Genomic DNA, 8,855 nt, shown 5'->3' with positions numbered 1-8,855 from the left:
TGGACTAGAAATTTTCAATATTGTTGTTTTCGACAGCTTGAAACACAGCACCAATGGAAGTTTTTTTTAGAAGAAATTTGCGAACGATCGAGTGGAAATATACCAGTATTTTTGAAACCACTCCGTGCATTTTCAGGTTTAAACCCACCATATCACAGTCTTTATTTATTAAATATCACAGTCTTTATTTATTAGACTCTCATTTAGAGTGCAGCCCCAAATCAAATTATACATATTTTTTGACTTTGCTTGTTTTGAAATATACGTTTCAAAACAAAACAAAAAAAAGGAAAAATAGTATAAGCTACTTCTTATATTACAAGCAATTATAAAATATTTGCGCAAGTTTTTGCGTAAGCTTTGGGTAACTCAAGCGCGCAATGGGACGGTTACATACAAAAGGGTGGCCAAAATTATTTTTTCATTTTTTTTTAAATTTAAATAAAATCTATATAGCTAAGTATGTATGTTCAAAATTTCACATAATTTTAATCAACAGTTTTCTAGAAACTTAATTTTGTACCATTAGCGCAAATAAGATTTTTCACCGGGGAGGGGGTTCGGTTCAAACACCAAATATATTTTAGATAAAATTAAATATAATTTAGATACTATATCAAAACTTACTTTAAAATTATTATAATTCATCTTTAAAATAAAAAAAACGTGTCTTTAAAAATTGTTAAGGGTCGAGAGGGGGGGGGGCGGTGGCGGAGAGAAAGTTGTTTCTGCCCCCAACCTCCCAAGTTACTTCAAAAGTTCAAGTAAGTAATTTTTAAGAAAAAACAACATTGATTAAACTTTTCTTTCTTTTTTTTGTAGTAATGTTTTTGAAGTTATTTATAATTTTCAAATAAAAGATTTTCCTTTATTGTTATTTTTTATTTTAATCATCATCAATTTCTACACCTATATTTAAGTTTTCATTAAATCAATCAATATCGTTGTCATCATCTGATGCGTCATCATCATTTTTGTCATTGCTTGTATTAACGTCTACTTCTTCTAGTACTAAAAGGTCTGTAACTTCTTTTGGACGAATATAAGATTTATTTTTAGATCTTGAACTTAAAGATAATGTACTTATAATTGGATCTGATGAGTTCATTGCACGTGTAAATACATCAAATAAATTTCGTTCTCTTGAGCACTTGCGAGAATGTTGCGGCCGATCTTTTTTAGTGATTTTGTTGCGACACTCTAGTGCTTCTTCACCCAAAGCTTCTACGGGAGCAGGAGAATTTAAAACAATTTCTCCCCCATGTGCCAATATTTTATGAACTATTTCAGGAATTTTGAACCAGCTTCCATAACTTTCTAAGAAAATTTTAATATGTTTTTTTGTTATAGTTGCTGAATTTTTTAGGATGAACAGCATGGTTACTATTAATGAATATTAAAATTGTACGAAACCTTTTTATGAGTTCCTCGCTAATTCCAAGGATTTCGCATAAAATTTTAGGATTTTTGAAGGCTCTTCTGCAAACGTTTCCTGTAGTACTGTTACCAGGTCCTTCTGCTCTTGGCTCGTCGATTCTCAATCCCAAATGCCTTAACATTAAAAGGTGTATACGTTTTTTTGCTTCACCATACATTTGTTTATACTCCTTGGTTACGCGCCAAACTTTAAATTCAACACAATAGGCAATATGCACATAGTCGTTATCAAATCTTCTATAGCTTTACACAATAGAATTACAGAATAGTATTTAATTATAATGACACATTATGTAATAAACGAATGTATTAAACGAGATAGCATTGCAAAAAATCGCAATGCTTGGAGCATGGGAACAAAATACCCTTAAAAGGTTTACCCCCTTGCCCAAATGCGAGGGCAATAAGTTATTAAAATCTTTTAATTTATTATCTTATACTAAATTCAAATCCATCGAAAGATTTCAAATTTCTTAAAATCATCTTTTATTATTCATATGTTATGACATATCTGGATCCAACACTCATTAAAGATGCAGAAAAAAAACATTTTAAAAAGACCTTGCGTCTCTAAAAAATAATTCATTCAAAAAAGGGCGAAAAGATGCGGCTACATTTTTCACTAAATTTTTCTTGAGCAAATTTAGCATCAACAAATGCTGAGACCACCTTGTGAAGAATTGTAAATTAGTTTTCCTACTTCCCTAAAGTTAAAGTATCCTATCACTTTACGATATTTTTTCATATTTTGGCCCTACTTTCACAACTACATTCAATTATTTTTTTAACTTAAATTATCTAAAACTAGCCTTAATGGCCTTTCAATCAATGTATATATGTCTGAGAAATATATAACAATTATTTCTATATAAATTGGTCGGAACATTACCCACAAAATTTCTTTTGGGTCCCCTTTTTTGACGAAAAGTTTCAGTTTGTAACTAAATATCTTGTTATTGATATTTTTTTAAAAATCTGATATTTTCACATTTTCATCTTGAATGTCTTAGCAAATGAACCAACCATATGAAAATTGTAAAAAAGTATAAAATATTTCAATTTTGGCCACCCTACGTCCCATTGTGAAGCGCAACCTTAACTATACGCCAACGCAGCGAAAAATGTACGAATATCCAGTTTAGAAAAGAAATATTTGCTCAACTTTTGCGTAGCCGAGTAAACAAAATTGTTACACATCAGCGCCCAGATACAAATAATAATATTTTTAATTTTTACGGATTTATTTGATAAATGTTTATAATTTTTATACAATTTTTTCATTTGAAGAAGGTTTTGTATTTATGTACCAAAAAAATGTTCCAAAAAAACAATTCCACTGAACATGCCATTTTACAATTTACAAGAAATATATCTGACTCATTTGAAAATTCTCAATTTACTTTAGGTGTTTTCATTGACTTGGTAAAAGCTTTTGATACTATTGATCACAAAATTCTTTTTAAAAAGTTGGAGTGGTACAGAATTACTGGAAATATATTAATTTGGCTTAAAAGTTACCTAAATAATCGCAAACAATTTGTTTATGCGGATGATAACGTATCATCTAATTTGTTAAATATTTCATGTGGAGTTCCTCAAGGATCCTTATTAGGGCCCCTCCTATTTCTAATATTTATTAATGATCTACCAAAAGCTTCTAACCTAATGACAATTATATTTGCTGATGATTCTAACTTATTTCTTTCTCATAAAAACATTTTTACATGAACATTGAACTAGCCAAAATTTCCGAATGGTTTAGATTAAACAAACTATCATTAAATATTGATAAAACTAAATGGATTCTTTTTCATCCTTATGGTAAAAAGCACCAGCTGCAAAGCAACTTACCCTTTCTTTTTATCGATAACATAATTATTAAAAGAGTTCTAGTGACAAGATTTTTAGGTGTATATATCGATGAAAATCTTAATTGGAAAAGCCACATTGCTAACTTGTGCAGTAAAATTTCAAAGAGTATAGGCATTTTATACAAAATAAGAAACGTTTTAGATAAACACACCTTAATTCAGTTATATTATTCGCTAAATCATTGCCATATTAATTATGCAAACATTGTTTGGGGTGGCACTTATAAAAGTAAACTTAAACCTCTCTATCGGCAACAGAAACATGTAGCACGCCTTATAAATTTCAAGGACCGTTTTGCTCACGCCAATATTCTTTTATATGAAAGCACTCAATATATATGAGTTAAATGTTTTTAATATTCTTTTTTCTATGTATAAATGCAAGACCCACCTATCACCCGTTTCTTTTCGCAACTTGTATTTACAAAGAGATAGAAATAAATATATTTTAAGGAACAATAATTTAATTCGACAACCATTTTCTCAAACCAATTTTGGAAAATTTTTTATTTCATTTCGCGGACCATTTTTATGGAATAGTATAGTTCTAAATACTTCTAAAGATTTTTCTCAAGAATTTAATTTTGATTATTTTAAACAAAATCTTAAAAAACTCATTTTTTCAACTGAAAATATACTAATCTACTTTTAAATTTTAAATTTTTATAAAAATCTCATATCTATATTAGTATATGTATATATTTAATCTATATTCTTTATTATTTTCCAGAAGCAATTAGCGGTTTCTCAGTGACAAAACCTGATGGTCTTCTTTGAGTATCCGCGTTCTTTATATTTATTTTTATTATTTATTTCTTAACGATATCTTGACTTGTTAACTTTTATTATTGTAATAAGGAACAAAAAAAAAAAAAAAAAAAATGTACCTCCTCAGCTTTATTTTTGTAGATTTCTTTGATATCTAGTAGAAATGTCAGCCTTGCAGACATTTCAATAAAAATAACTAATAATAAAAATTTTTTTTTATAATAAATTAGTAGCAGATAATAGTAATTGCATAATTGTAAATTTAACAATTTTTCAATTATTACCAAGTTTGTAGGAATAAATTGGGATCAACAAATGTTGAAGGTCCAGAAAACTATCATATAAATATGTATCTTTTTGAGCGTTTGTAATTGTGAAGTACCACTAGACAGTGTCCATTATTGTTCATAATTTTTATTAGTGATTTATGCAAAATGCTGCAAAACCAAAGTAAATTGTATGCTGATGATACACAATTATTGCTGAAATAAACAATTTAAATAATTATAAAACTCTTCACAATGATAATAATCTGGTCGTTCAGTGGTGTAATGATTGATTGATGGAATTAAGTTACGCAAAATCTAAAATAATGCGTATTGCCAAAAACAATAATGACTTCAGCTACATCATAACAACGAAAGATGGCTCAGTCCACTTTATTGCATCGAGTTACTGTCAGAAAGCCTTGGGTATTATGTTGTCTGATTTATCTAATGATTTGAAATGGAAAGAACAGGTTAATTATGCATTCAATAAAGCTAATAGAACAATTGGTATTATGCGTCGTAAAATACGGCGGTCATAACTTGACAAGTCAGGCTCAGCTACTCCTGTTTCAGCACTTTATTGTTATTATTGCTATTGTTATTTTATATTGTTATTGTTGTTTTATTATTATTATTATTATTATTATTATTATTATTATTATTATTATTATTATTATTATTATTATTATTATTATTATTATTAATATTATTAAATTTCTTTAACTGTCAATCGATAATAAAAAACCAAAATATTTTGAAGAATAAGCTTGCAGAACATATTTCAAATGAAATATTTTAGCGGTCTACATTCCATGGTGTAGAAACTGCCTTTAAATCCATTAATTGTGTACAGTTAGAAATTAGTACAGTTACAAATAAAGGATATAATGGAGGTGCTATCTATTTGTTAAGAGATTAAATTAGAAAGGAAGTTAGGATAACTAATGTGTTTTCTTTTCTTTTAGCATTTAATATTGGAACTTGATTTTAAGAAAACCTGAGAGACTTTATTTGCTTCTCCAAGATTACTGAAATATTAGGCTAATTTCTTAGGTCCTGGCTAATGATTAAACTTTGACCAAAAAAAAAGTGGTGGTCCTATACCATTAAAAATATAGAATTGTAGTAAATAAGTAAATGTTTCTTTTATTTAGATAAATTGAATAGTACCCACTCTTAATTTATTCCGCAAAAAACATAAAAATCGTTAGCTCTGACCTTTTTAATATTAATAAAAAAGTACGGGATGCTTCAATATATAACCAATAGAATGATAAACCAATATAAAAAACTCTTATTTAAAAAAAACTTATGATTTGGTCATTATGAAGCTAATTTATGTTTATTACAACTTTTTAACTTTTAACTTAGCTGAAACTACATTACGTTTAATGAAACTGTATACACATTAGTACAACAATCTGAAACGATTGAATTTTTTTTTTTTCAATTTATAAGAATTCATTAAAATTTTTATGTTAGCAGATCTTTGATTTGATTTTTGATAAAGCTTAAACACACAAAACGCACACAATCCATTTTGTAAACTATTGATTTTTATATAATTAGCAAATAATATACAGTTTATTATATTGTACGACGCTTAAAATAATTTTCAATCAACAATATGGCTTAACATATTTTTAAAATTCTCTTCCTAATTGTAAAAACATATAATAGTAATACAAAGAAATAATATGAATGCTTATCAGGGTGTAGCAGTTTATTTAAATTGGACATTCAAATAAATTACTTATTTACATTTTGTAATAAAAAAAATCATTCCGTAAGTTATAGGTTTTCATACATGATGTTTTCTGAAGTTTTGTAAGTTAAATACAAAGTTGCATTAACAAAGTATTATGTAATGTTAATTTAAAAGTGTTATCATTTGTAAGTACTTTTTAGTCTGAAGTACACTGTCGTATAAATTGCAATTTTTTTTTTTAAATAAAACTAATAAATAAACAAAACGACTAGTTTTTAAAATTTTTACAAATAAGGTTTATAAATAAACAAATAAGGTTTATTAATAAACAAACTTAGTTAAATAACCTTTTAAAATATTTTAATTTTAAACATGAAAGTCTATATTAAAAAATTTTAGTTTCTACATTGAGAAAACATGCTACAATATCTCACTTAAAGAGAAAAACAACCAAAAGGCACGAAAACAACTGTAACCGAGCATAACACCGTACATGGCTCCACTTTTAACCAGCATCGAGGATTCAGAGCAAGAATTTGTCGAAATGATGAAAATTGATTAGAAAACTAAAAATGTGTCAAAATAATATACTAAATGTTTCTTAGTTTTCATCATATATATGTTTAAATCTTTATAATTATAAGAACTTATAACAATAAATTTTAATATAGTTAACAATAATAATTAAATGTATTTAGTTAACAATAATAATTAAATGTATTTATAAATGTAACTTTATAACTGTAAGAATTTTTAAGGTTACCTAAATTCAAATAAATTATTAAAATTTAGATATCTTCAATGATATTTCCAATTCAAGTTTTGTTTCTTAAATATTAATTTAGGAACTTTTTTTTTTACAAAGTACGTAGATTATAATTTTTTAGGTTTTAGTTGCTGTCTAGTTTTCATAAAAAGGGATTTGATATGGACAAGAAGATAATATGAAATTAAAACAAGCACAAACTTAAATTCTGTCCGCTTTTAAAAGTTTTTTTTCTATGTTAAACTTATATTAAACAATTGTCGCATTTGTTTCAAAAGACTTCCAATGTTACAAACGTAGGACTAAAAACTAATAAGTTGTTTATTTTCTTAAATAAATACACAACATTTTTTGAAGTTCACAGTATTGAGCTGAGTAAAAGATTACAATATTAAGGGTTATTTACTAGTAACTAAGTAACACCTAATGCTAATTCATCAAAAGCGCTTTAAACCAGTGTTTATTTTGTGTTATTACTTATTTTGTAGTTTATGGGTATTAGTTTGTTATATATCATGTAATCTGTAGCGTAGGGAGACTCTGTTGATGTTTCTGAAATTACACATCTAGAGTTTGCACAATTAAGGCATTGTGCAAACTCCAAACTTAAGTATGTTCATTTTTTATACAAAATTGCGGCGTTTAGAGTTTGGGAGCTGATGAATACCCCAAAAATTTCGCTTGCTCTACCCCGAATGTGAGGATGATGAGTTTCATAAAATACATATTTAAGCATATTATACTAAATTTACCAACATGTATTAAGTTTCGTTTAATAACCTTTTAACGTTCAAAAATTATAACTTTTTAAAATTTCCGTGCCCAAAATGAGGTAAATTGTTATAATTTTCGAACTCTAAAAGATTATTAAATGAAAACCTGTGAATAAATTTAAGTTGGTTATAATATGCTAAAAAAATTTATTTTACTAACTTTGGGTTTACCCTACAAACGTGCTAGCCTTGAAAAATTGAGAATTTTGTAGCGCACCATTCCAACTGAAATTACCCGGCTCAATATACGAAGTATCTTATTAAAACCGTGAAGCTTGGCCTCCAATAGTTGTAGGAACGTCGTGCAACAAGTTGTACAACTTTGGTTTATAATGAAAACATTTTCTAGCGTAAGTTACACAACTGTCTATTGTGCAATAAAATATTTGTTGTAAAACATAGTTGTTGCAGATATAGAAACAAATCAATTTTCGCAATAATTTTGTTGTACAACTGACGTTTAATTGTGCTAGAAAATGTTTCCATAATCAAACAAAGTTATTGTGCAACTGTTGTACAACATTCCTAGAACTATTGGAAACCAAGCTTTAAGCTTGATTTTCAATAATTGTAGAAATGTTGTACAACAATCAGGATTCTATCTTTTTTTGTTACTTGAGATAACTAACTTCCAGACATGGAGCAAACTCCAAACATTTGCATGCTTATGCTTATGTCAAATAATAAGGCTTTGCAAAAAATTGCGATCATTTGAGGCTAGGAACAAAAAGCCCTTTGACTTTATCCACCCCCCCCCACACACACACACACACTCACACTCACTCCAAACGTGAGAAGCAACATGTTTATAAAATATTTTATGTACTATTCTCAACTAGACTTGTACTCATTAATAATTTTTAAGTTTCATAGTATTATCTCTCAGCGTTCAAAAATTATGACCTTATAAAGTTTTAACCATTTAAACCAAAATTAACAACTTGAGGGGGTTACAAATTTTATATGGTCATAATTTTTGAACGCTAAGAGATAATACTATGAAACTTAAAATTTACACATAAATATAAGTCTAGTTGAGAATAGTACAAAAAATATTTTATCAACTTGTTGCCCCTCACGTTTGGGGCGGGGTGGGGGGGGGGTGATGAAGTCAAAGGGCTTTTTTGTTCCCAGCCTCTAATCATTGCAATTTTTTGCAAAACCTCATTATTTGACATAAGTATAAACATACAAATGTTTGGAGTTTGATCCATGTCTGGAAGTTAGCTCAAACACCAAAAAATTCTGGATCCGTCACTGAGA

General features: G+C 27.8%; 1 long non-coding RNA gene across 1 annotated transcript; it reads left to right on the top strand.

The window, feature by feature from the left end:
* Positions 1-6,130: 6,130 nt before the first annotated feature.
* LOC136085910 (uncharacterized) lies at positions 6,131-6,509 on the top strand. Its single transcript, XR_010641258.1, has 2 exons — positions 6,131-6,238; positions 6,453-6,509. It is a non-coding gene; the product is annotated as an uncharacterized LOC136085910 (long non-coding RNA).
* Positions 6,510-8,855: the final 2,346 nt, after the last annotated feature.

The sequence above is a fragment of the Hydra vulgaris genome, chromosome 10 (assembly GCF_038396675.1).
Source record: "Hydra vulgaris chromosome 10, alternate assembly HydraT2T_AEP".
Classification (NCBI taxonomy): domain Eukaryota; kingdom Metazoa; phylum Cnidaria; class Hydrozoa; order Anthoathecata; family Hydridae; genus Hydra; species Hydra vulgaris.
This window is presented reverse-complemented; position numbering and strand designations above follow the sequence as displayed.